We start from the raw sequence: 11,524 nt of genomic DNA, 5'->3' as shown, positions 1-11,524 counted from the left end.
ACCAAGTTGATTTCGATGATGGTTCAGTGCTGTTCTTTTGTTTATAAATTCTTTTTGTGGATTAACGTTCATATGGTATACCCAGTTTCTGACCATTGGGAATCGGCATTGCTGACCAAGTATCTAAATAATCGTATTGTATGCGCCAGCTTTTTTTTTTACTCCTTCCGTCCCGAAATTCTTGTCGCGAAGGCAATTTCGCAAAAACCCCCTTCTCTTTTCTACACGTGAGCTCCGTGGTCCTCTCCCTGCGACGCTCCCCCTTCTCCCCGCGACGCTCCCTTCTCCTCGCCACGCTCCCCTCCCCCTTCTCCTCGCCGCGATCCCCTACCCCCTCTCCCTGCCGCGCTCCCGTCCCCCTTCTCTCTCTTTCTCTCTCTCTCTCTCTCTCTCTCTCTCTCTCTCTCTCTTCTGCCGCCCTTCCCTCACCGTGTCGCGTGCCACAAAAAGGAGGCAGCTTTCGGTGGCGGGGAGGCCGGATCCGGCGGCGCGGCGAGCCCGGCAGCTCGTGAAGGCGGCGGTGTGGCGAGCGGCGGCGTGGCGAGCCCGGCAGCTCCTGAAGGCGGCGACGCGACGATAGAAGGGGAGGAGGAGCAGCTCCTCAAGGCGGCGACGACGACGACGACTAGCAGCTCGTCAAAACGGCCACGAGGACAAGGAGCATCTTCTCATGGCCATGGCCGACAAGGTACTGTACTCTGTTCTTTTGCATTTTTTACTCTGTTCTTGTTCTTTTGTTGCGGTGGCTCTGGCCTTGTTTAGCATGAGTAACAGTGATCATCAGATGCATCTGTGATTATTCCTTGTGTATCCTTACTGTGGTGGCTTAAGCCCTTGTTCCAGCTTTGCTTTACTGTATAAATGCCCTTCCTTGACAGTATTTCTTGTTCACCATGAGTACGGGTACTTGTTTGGAGTAAACACTTGAGAATTCTTCACAGTATGTGTGTTGGGAAGTTAAAGTTAACTTGAATTTGGAACTGCATGGCACTCTTGATGCATAATATTGGACAGCTAGACTCTGTTCTTGTTCTTTTCTTTTCAGCTAGACTCTTGATGTTGCTAAGACTCCATCTGTTCTTGCTAAAAACAAAGATTATTTCTTTCAGGCAAGATCTATAAGTATGTCTCCATCGACCCCGGCTCCCCTGATGCGCCTATCATGCACGCCCTTGCTTTGAGCTTTGCCAGTGGTCATGTCCAAGGCGGCGACCCTTGCTTGCCTTCGCCGTGGTCTTGGGTCCAATGCACTGCCTCTAAGCCACAACCAAGAGTCGTTTCCATGTATGTACGTCGTGATTCAGTTAGAAATGGTCTGTTCTGCTCTCTTTTTTTTTAATTAAGAGTAGTACTGCACTGAAGCTTCTGTACTTGTCAAACAGAGATCTTTCAGGCAAGAACTTGACGGGGAGCATACCACCGGAACTAGCAGCTCTGCCATGCTTAGTACAAATGTAACAACCAGCTTCCCTCATTCTGTTGCTTCTGATTAATCCAAATGCTGAGTCAATATGGTTGATCATGACATGTTTCTCTGCAGCCGACTTGACAACAACATGCTGACGGGCCCAATTCCAGATCTCAGTGCCGCTTCAAACCTGTAAATCATGTCAGTCAGCTGCCTCATTTCTGCCTTTTAACCCCTACTTTATTTAATTGTGTCTGCCATGAATGGAATACTTGAATTATTTTTCAGAGGAGTATTTGTTCTTCTTTGAGGAGGTGAGGATCCAGAAGAGGCTACAGAAGTTAGTTGCATTTGCTTTTCTTCATGATCAAGGAGAGGAGCAGCAGTTCAAGGTTAGAGTACTCTGTTCTTGTTTAATTAATGCCCCTGCCTCTGATTGTTTCCGTACTCTCTTCTTGTTCTTGTTTAATTAATGCCAGTGTCTCTGATTGTTTCTGAACTCATTGCATGATCTGGTAGGAGTAACAGATTAGCATGACTCTGTATACCATGATGTTCTTGTTAATTATTCTCCTTTTGACTCTGTATGTATACCATGACGTTCTTATGATATTTACTCTGTTTTGCTATGCTTTCTGATTTGTTACTTTGAGTACCCTGATCTACTCCTACTCCTAAGAATAGCATGATTTACTCCTAACAGAATGGAACTTAAAGTTTTTTTTCAGCACCATCTACAGGAGTAATTGCTGTTGGGCATGTCCTACTGCCACTCTGAACATTGGGTACTGCTGTCTTCCTACTCCTAAGATAAGTACTCCTACATTGGGTACTTAGCATTTTTTTGTTTAATTAATGCCCCTGCCTCTGATTGTTTCTGTACTCTGATCTTGTTCTTGTTTAATTAATGCCTGTGCCTCTAATTGTTTCTGTACTCTGGTTTCCTATGCTCTCAGTATGGATTATGCTAATGTACTCCATGATCTGGTAGGAGTAACAGACTAGCATGAGTAGATTGTGCTCCTGTAGGACTAATATACTCACTCCTTTGCTATGCTCTCTGATTTTTACTCTGTATACCATGTGCTCTCTGTTTTTGATTATGCTAATGTACTCTATGATCTGGTAGGAGTATCATTTTCTGAAGTTGATTGATTAGCCTTGATTCTGCTAAATCCAGATTAGCCTATGCTTCTCTGCTTGTTCCTTATTAGCATGGGTAAAATCGTAGGAGTGGCATCATCTGTAGTATCATGATCTGAACCTAATCTATTCTCTTCTCTCTTACCTCTCCTATCTTATCTCTTCTGAACCTGAATCTATTCTCTCAACCTGAATTTAAATTTACCTAAACCTGAATTGAAGTCTGAACCTAAACATAAATTTAAATCAGAACTTAAATCACCTAGACCTAACCCTGAACCATGTACAGAACCTTAAACCTGAACTTAAACTGAACCTTAAACCTGAACCACATAAATTTAAAAACTGAACTTAAACTGAATCTAATCCACTTAAACCTGAACTTAAAATCTGAACCATGTATAGAACCTTAAACCTGAACTTTAAAAGCTGAACTTAAACTGAATCTAACTTAAACTTTAAGAGCTGAATCCAATAAAGAATGACACCTCTCATTGAATTGATTGTACAATTAAACTGAAACTTAACTGAACTTTAACCTGAACCATGTAGAGATCACAGTGCACATCCATACAACAAGGACTTTACTGTACTTTAACTGAACTTTAACTGAAATTAAACTGAAACTTAACTGAACTTTAACTGAATTTAAACTGCACTTTAACTGAACCTGAACTTTAACTGAAATTAAGTCCAGCAGCTTCTCTTCTCTTCTCTTCTCTTCTCTTCACTGGTTCAACAGTGCTAAAGTGTTCTCGTACAGTTCAGCGTCACAATCTAGAGAAGCAGATAAGTTTCCTTCCCTCTGCATTCTATCCTTGTTTAGGTGCTGGATCTTGTATCCATTGCCACCTTGTTCTTTCATAACCTCTAGCATGCATGACTGGAGTGTTATGAAAACTCTAGCCAGCTTGTTCGCGTCATAATTATTAAATTCTTCCTCCACATTTTGTATTAGTTCCTTAATAGTTGTAGGTACTCTGCAATCTGTTAGGGATTGAATGGACCTGAAAAATCCTAAGTCGAGCACATTCATATCCGGAGAGTTTGCTGGCTGCTGCATCAGTTGAATGTCCAGGTCAGTTTCTGATACCACTTGTAGGAAAGCTTCATCATTAGGTAGCACATGAGTTCTTGCGTTGTCCTGCTGTATTAAAAATGTTTTCCCAATATCTTCATCAGGCCACATGTTCTGTATAGCTGGAACAACTTTACCACACATAAACTGCCTCATGACTTCCCGGTTCACATTAATTGACTTAATTTCTAATGTCCCCCTCTCTCTATTCTGACTACTCCTGACTGCTGGAGTTTCCTTCACAAATGGCCACACCCTATTTTGCCATCAAAGATTATAGCACCATTTTCATCATACCTAGGTCTTGCCACCGCCGTTAGAAACATTACTTTCCCAATGCTGTTCTTATTATGAACAGTGCGCAAGGGGGATGTTTCTAAAGGATAGAGGTAATAGGTGGCTTTCTTCTTCGTCATATCAAACCACTCTTCATTGATATGCACTATGTTGGTCATATCTTTAAGGTTGGCCTTGCATTTCCTAGTGTTTCTTCATCCAACATGGAAATGCAGAATTTCAATCTTGATATTCTGTTTTCTGCCTTAAGTGTGGGCTTTAAGGTGCTAGTGCAGCGCTTTATATCTCCCCATTGGAACCTTCTGTGCAGCGTTGTACAACTAACACTCATAGCCCTAGCTAGTGCTCTTACTGTTCTCCTTCTGTTTAGCGGTATTGTAGCAATCCTAGAGAGATCTAGATCAGCTCGCTTGCGGCCTGCTCTGCCCTTTTTTTTGTTAGAAAGGTCAAGAGGTAGGTCTTGTGCAATCTGCTCGTGTGCTAGTTTCCATATTCTCTCCACTGTTCTAACAGTTGTATCCAAAAGATTGGCAACATGCACCTTGTCCTTTAATAGTATCTGTCCATTTATGCTTAGTGCCTTCAATGCAATATAAGCACTAAATCTGTGTTCATTTGGCAGGTCCCTTCGTCGTTGTTGTTGAGCACCAGCAAAAGACCAAAACATAAGTTATTCTCCATGTAACAACTCTAGTTTCAGTACTGTACTCCATTTCAGAAAACTTGCTGTCGTTACATGGTGTGTAGATGGAGAACAAATCTGAACAATAATATGCACATACTCTATTCTGAACAAATCTAACCTGAGAGTAATCTAGAGGTTAATTTACTCCTACATTTTCAGCTTTAAAGATTGATTACAACTGGGAGTAATCTACAGTTGTGATTCATTTGCATAAGAAACAAATCTATAGTACTCCATGCACAAACATGTGATGGTTAAGAAACAAATCCGTTCAGTTTGTTTGAGTTACCTGCTGCAGTTCTATCTTGCTGGGTTATATCTTCATCTTCTTGCTGAGCTATATCTTCATCTACTTGTTGTTTCTTGCTGAGCTATATCTTCATCTACTTGCTGTTCTTGCAGCATTGAATTGTGCTTCATGTACAACTTCTTCCTCCACTGCTTCACTTCTTGTTCCTCCACTTCTTGCTTTTTCTGCTTGCTGATGAAATTCTTTCATGATTTGGCAGCTGCTTGATTGAACCGCTACATGGCGAGGCTGTAGGATGCTAGTGAAGGCAGAGGCGGAGCTCTGTTGCAGATGGGGGATGGCGGCAGACCAAGCGAAGGCAGAGGCAGAGCTCTGCCGCAGATGGGAGATTGCGGCACGCCCAGCGAAGGCACAAGCAAATGGGCGATGGAGATGCCGGGCGGCGTAGCTCGTCTGCGGGCGACGGCAGGCAAGAGGCGATGGCGGCGGGCGACGGCATCGCGCGGCGGGCGACGGCATAGTGTTCCTGGCGGCTGATCCTTGTAAGTTTAACTTGCTCCTGTGATTTGAGCGATTTATGTGATTAGAGATTTAAGTCCACACATACAACTACTAATGGCTAGACTTGCTCTATTCTCATACTGTGTGTGCATGCTCTATTCTTAACAAGAACATTCAATTATGAACAAGAACATTCTGAAACTGGGTGTGCATATGTATGGGTGTGCATGGAGTGTTCTTTATTTAATGAAGAACATGTTGTGAACAAGAACATTATGTCTATTATGAACAAGAACATGTTGTGTTCTTTATTTAACGAAGATGTTATGTTCTCAACAATTTAAGCATGTGATGGTTACAACTATTCTGAACAAGAACACAAATGTGTACTGCACATCCTCTGTTCTGTATTTGGAGTATTTTGCTGAACAATAACACAAATCTGCAAGATACTCAATCTAATTTGGCTATGTTCTGTTGCAAGAGTTGCTCAGGCACATAAGTTACCTGCTGCTTCATGCATCATCTCCAGGAGGGCTCAGGTTCAGGTCTGGTATGGCCATGCTTATGAAGAGAAGAAAAAATGGTGATCCTCAGGACTGCAGTTCAAATCTGGCAGCCACAAGAGAGCTGGGCTGGCTGGAGACAAGCCGGAGGAGGTCTGGAGCCGCAGGAGAACTTGTGGAGAGTGGCGTGGCGCCAGGCCTGCAGAGGTGAGGCCGGAGGCGATCTGGAGAGGGCTGGAGGCGACCTGGAGATGGGAGGTTGGAGGCAACCTGGAGATGGGCAGCAGGCGACCTGGAGAGGGGAGGTTGGAGGCGAGCTAGAGGGTGGAGGTTGGAGGCGACCTGGACTAGAGGAGCCGACCTGGAGAGGGGTGGCGGAGGCGACCTGGAGAGGAGAGGCACATGCGACAGTTTGAATTTTGAATGTTGTAATATGAAATCTGTAATTTTTATATTTGTGAGGATGTTTTTGTAAAATTGACCTCCTGAAGAGGCTGCCACAAGAATATCGGAACAGAGAGAGTACTTAAATCTTTTCATTTGGAAAACCTTCTCATCTAAGTCAAATTGCCAGGTAGACGCCAGTTAAATATAGTCGATTCAATAACCGTGTAAAGCAAGTATTGAACTATTTCTCATCCCATTAAGTTACACCGTTGGATTAGCTTAGTTTCTCGCAGACGCGCGTCTACCAGAAGGCGTTTTAATTTCACAACTGAAAACAAGCATATTTACATTTCCATTAAAAAGAACTCTGGCTTAACTCTGCAAATGCTGCATTAATCAATTCAATCTAAGAATCTATTATATCTAAGTAGGAGAATCTCGCATCTTGATTTTCCTTAACATGCAAGCATATGTCTATCATTAATTTGTTCACACCTATTTAATGGGAAACTCATTTTTTGCACATGCATGACTTGCTATCACTCGGTGAAGAATATATCATATAATTTCATTACATGTTTTCAATTTTGGATATTCTTTCGTTGCTAGTCAATTTCTCTCACTTATGTTAATTCTCTTACGTATATTAACTAAAAATTTCCGCAACAATATGCGGGACTATCATCTACTAGTTAAGACAATGCTCTGCTCGTCCGATATCTTTTGGATAAAAGAAGATGAGGAACTAAAATATACTCACTCCTCTTTGTTGTGGAGGAGGCATGATATAATCTTTTCATTCTAGAGCCAGTTTACCTAGCATTGTATGCACATATTAATTAACCAAGAGAGAACTAAATGAGTTGATATACTGAAGCTGAACCACCAGAATAAGTTTGGACACAATAAAAAATCACATCCCCTTTGTAAACGAAACAAATATCTCATAAAATTGATATGAGATAAATGTTCCCACCAACCACAGCTTGCATTGCTAAATTTTATATATACCTGACCAATGGTCAAGTGCATTTTCTCGATGCTTCACAAGTCATTTGAGTTTTACTTGCCACCTCAATTTCTCTCCTACACCAAGTATTATTAGTGAAAACAATGCAAGAAAGACAAAATAGGCACAACAAAAGAAGGGGTTAGCTTGAGAATAGGAGGCACCAGGAAGGGAATGCTTGAGCGTTGGGCTGCTGGTATGCAATGAGTGCCCCCCTTAGTATAATCATAGATCAGGACTTCACTTTCCCTAACACTGTCCATCAGAAGAAAGCTCAGGAGAAGCTCATTCATTCTTGGGGAGCGGGGCTGGTTGTCTAATGAGTTCAATAAATATGTCGACATGAGCATGACACCTCAAGCACATCGAGATGTCATGTGGAAAACAATTTTGATGTATGAAACGAGCTAAGATGTTTGCGCATGTGTGTGTGGAACTTGTTCATAGACAAAACCTGTAGCACATGTTGCAGGTTGCAAAGCCTTGAAAATACACTTTTGTGGACTACTTTTTGAAATGAAATTTGAATTGATGTGTTCTATATATTTGGTTACTTGATACAAGAAGATACAGTGATGCACGCATCTTTTTATTTAAAAAACCTAAAAGGGCCCTACTAGTAAAAATATAATGTGTGTATCTGACTTTTGTTTTGGACCAAATGTGTATATCTGATGGAGTATAATCAACATTCATATATTTCAATCTTCTGCCCTTATTCGTGTTAAAGGAATGGGCTGTTAAATTAACAGTCATCTCGTAGGAACTGTGTATATCTGATGTTGTTTCTCACGTGAGTTGCTTCGCGTCCCATAGTCTGCAGCCGAGTCTTGTCCGACACCCTAACCAATCGGTAGAAATTGATGCACAATTTTTATCGAAGGGCCATGTGCTTCGTTGGACCAACGTCGGACACCACTTCGTCGTAGGTGCAGCAGAGTTGGTTTTCAAATTGCTAATCTGATCTGCAGCTCCTCGTAGGCATAGACTCCTCTTTTTCATGTTGCTTCCGTGCTGGATGGTACTAGCTAGCTTGACTAGGATCTCAGCGAATTCTCGGCATGGAAATTGAAAGACATGTTGCTGAACGTCTCTGTATCAGTTTCTCATGTTGCTCCTTTTTTTAGTGACTGAGATGTGAGCTTGAATTTCAGCCTCTCCATCTGACCACCGATGTATTCTCAGGAGAAGACGCTCGGACGTATGATGTATGATTGGATAGGTATCTTTCCTCATGCCTCCAACTCCAAGTCCAACTTACAAAGTTTATCGGCCAGTGGACTATGGGTGGGTTTCAGAGGCATCACACCAGAAAATCAAAACTGAACTGGGATTTGGGAATGGCCCATGTGTTGGGTTTGCCCAAATATCAGTCACATGAAAACGCACACGATCAAAAATTTATTTGGCCAGAGGCACTTGTCATGCCTCTCTTTTTATCTCTTCTCAATATTTCAAATCCCACGACCTTGTTACAGCCCACGGCTATGCCCGCGTATATATACACTGCCAACACCTAAACACACACGGACTAGTACTCACACGTGGGTAACTCCAATCCTAATAACACAAAGACTCCAATACGCATGCTAGCTTAACAAAGAAACTAACCTAATTACAACTCACAAACTCACCTAAAACTAGTAGAACTCAAACTCAAGATTAATTCTAACAATCTCCCCTAATCTTGAAGTTGCTGTCTTCAGCGCTCTCCCTGATCTTGGCTCTCTTCAGCTTCACGACTCGTCGATTCAACTCAACGCATGATCCGGACTACTAGCCCACGCGGACACATCCCGCGTGCTACGTGCAGATTAGACACACCATTAATCTCACGCAGGAACTCAACTAAACTGGTCATGGTCCCACTACACGCCAAGTTTGATCTTCTCGCCGAGACACGGAGATGACCACATGCCACCTTGTCTGCATGCACGTCGATCTCTTGCTCTGATGACACACCATACTGGACAACTTTCGACCGTGACATGCTTCCACTGCAACAGAGCCTCACACCGACGAGCACTTAGACACAACCACGACTCACGGACGCTGACGCTAAAACACATAACTCCTCAACGAGCTTGCCGACAACAGTTTGCCCTAATGCCGAGTACTTTCCGGCGATCAATATTATGATCTCCCGTTACTAGAAGATCGGTCCACCGTGATGACAACTCGACCCAATCTGCTGAACGCTACTCTTTGCACAATCGCCACCGTCGGATCTGATCCGCCGCCGCTATTGCCCGCTCTTATTCGCGGACACCGCTCCGCCACCGATGCCCGCCCCGAGGCGCTAGCACATCATCTCCCCGGGGCAAGCGCGTCTCCAAATCTTGAGCCTTGCTCTGATACCAAATGTTGGGTTTGCCCAAAGATCAGTCACATGAAGACGCACACGATCGGGAATTTATTTGGCCAGAAGCACCTGTCGTGCATCTCTTTTTATTTCTTCTCAATATCTCAAATCCCACGACCTTGTTACAACCTACGGCTATGCCCGCGTATATATACACGGCCAACACCTAAACACACACGGACTAGTATTCACACGTGGGTAACTCCAATTCTAATAACACAAGGACTCCAACACGCAGGCTAGCTTAACCTGATTACAACTCACAAACTCACCTAATCCTAGTAGAACTCAAACTCAAGACTAATTCTAACAGGATGACCGTGTAGTGTAACATGCACCCGTTCTTTTTCATATCACCGACGGGATCTCTCAAGCATATATGGGTTCTTTGACATCCTGCAATGCCCCTCCTCCGGCACTTAAATAGGGAACGTGATGGATTTAATCTGGTCCAACCATACAAGGACATGATTGTATCGAATCGTAGTTTCTATTTCTTCAAACAGCTAAACATCACTTGTTAGTCTCTCAGATATATTTTTTGAGTAATCGCCAGGAGGAAAAACTCTCCATTTGAATATATCAGCTCAAATTGAGAGTTTCCAAGAGCAGGAAGGTAGTCACGCCACAGATCGGAGTGTACCGATTAACCCAATCTTAATGACCGGATTCTAGCGGAAATATAAAACTGTAGCACCTAATTAAACTACAAAGTCGGAAAACAATAGGACTAGAGAACCACCACTATAGAAACGATCTCTGGCATGCACGAGAGGAGTACCTCGGACGTTGTCGAAGGGCAAACCACTGCCCAGTCAACACGCTTCATCTATTTCAGCCCCAGTCAACACGCTTCATCTATTTCAGCATCCTTAGACGGAGCTGGTCATAAGTGAGACAAATTTTTGCACTCCCCAATGCCTGCTCACATATAGGGACCCGGCCTCATAGGTGTTGCAAAAGAAGTTTTATATGAACTCAGAGTATGGTATGCTATGATGCTTAGATATTTATCTCCTCTCCGTTCAACTGTCCGCTGCAACTCAACAACAATGACAATGCTACGAAGCCATGAAAAAAAGAAAGGGGACAATCAGCTTTCAAATGTGACAATGAAGAAGTGATTCCCAAGCAGACTTCTGAACAGACTACCAGAGATGGAGAGAAGACCAAGAAGCAACATAAATAAAGTATAATGAGGACTCATCCAATTCGTATTGGACAAGCACTTTGTGGTATTGCAAGAAGTGGAGCATATTGCTGAATTTCTATTAATGTTGTAAACTCGTACTAATGCAGAAGAAAGTTACGTGGCTAGAAAATTGAGTCGCATTCTGCTTCCAAAGCAATCAAATTCTGTTGAGGATCCCCACCGCAGCGAGCTGGCCCTTGGGCTGTGGGGAGAGAGAAGAGGAAGAAGAAGGGGAGAAAAGTGTGACTGAAAATATGCAGGGGCTTAATACATAGGCGCAAAAACTGTGGTTTCGCAAGAAAATTATCGCAAACTGTGATTCTTGAGAAGTATGCCTCAAAGATTGTGCTTTCTTGAAATTTACTCAATATTTGACTAGCGCATATTCTAAAACGACATAAATACATGGCTGGAGTAAGTAATTAAGTTAGGAGGCGTAATTCGATACGACCCACCCGGCGTAAGTCATCGGGTTTCCAGGGCCCCGCGACTTAAGTCAGGCCCCTGTAGGTATAGCCCACCGTAAGCCCATATCCAAGCCTTGTATAACCCCGTAGTCGCGTACGTATTCGTCTATGGCGTCGAGGTAACCTGCCCGCAAATGTAAATAGGGAAAAGAGAAAAGAAAAGGAAATGAAAACAAAAACAGAAACGGCCGGATCAACGCCACGAATCGCGCACGCGGTACATTCTCGGCTGGCGGTTT

The 11,524-nt window shown here is 43.1% G+C and overlaps 1 long non-coding RNA gene across 10 annotated transcripts; it reads left to right on the top strand.

Annotated features, from left to right (window-relative positions):
- Positions 1–313: 313 nt before the first annotated feature.
- LOC104584531 lies at positions 314–6,429 on the top strand. Of its 10 annotated transcripts, none has more exons than XR_001407848.2 (9): positions 316–688; positions 1,110–1,284; positions 1,383–1,454; positions 1,541–1,609; positions 1,697–1,800; positions 2,149–4,595; positions 5,014–5,031; positions 5,121–5,403; positions 5,847–6,429. It is a non-coding gene; the product is annotated as an uncharacterized LOC104584531 (long non-coding RNA). The 10 variants fall into 10 exon arrangements; XR_001407846.2 differs by having other exon boundaries at positions 2,149–4,607; XR_002966202.1 differs by having other exon boundaries at positions 314–688; positions 2,149–5,031; positions 5,895–6,429.
- The last annotated feature ends 5,095 nt before the right edge of the window (positions 6,430–11,524 follow it).

This window comes from Brachypodium distachyon, chromosome 4 (genome assembly GCF_000005505.3).
Source record: "Brachypodium distachyon strain Bd21 chromosome 4, Brachypodium_distachyon_v3.0, whole genome shotgun sequence".
Classification (NCBI taxonomy): Eukaryota; Viridiplantae; Streptophyta; class Magnoliopsida; order Poales; family Poaceae; genus Brachypodium; species Brachypodium distachyon.
Note: the sequence above shows the minus strand (reverse complement) of the source record. Positions and strands in the feature narration are given on the sequence as shown.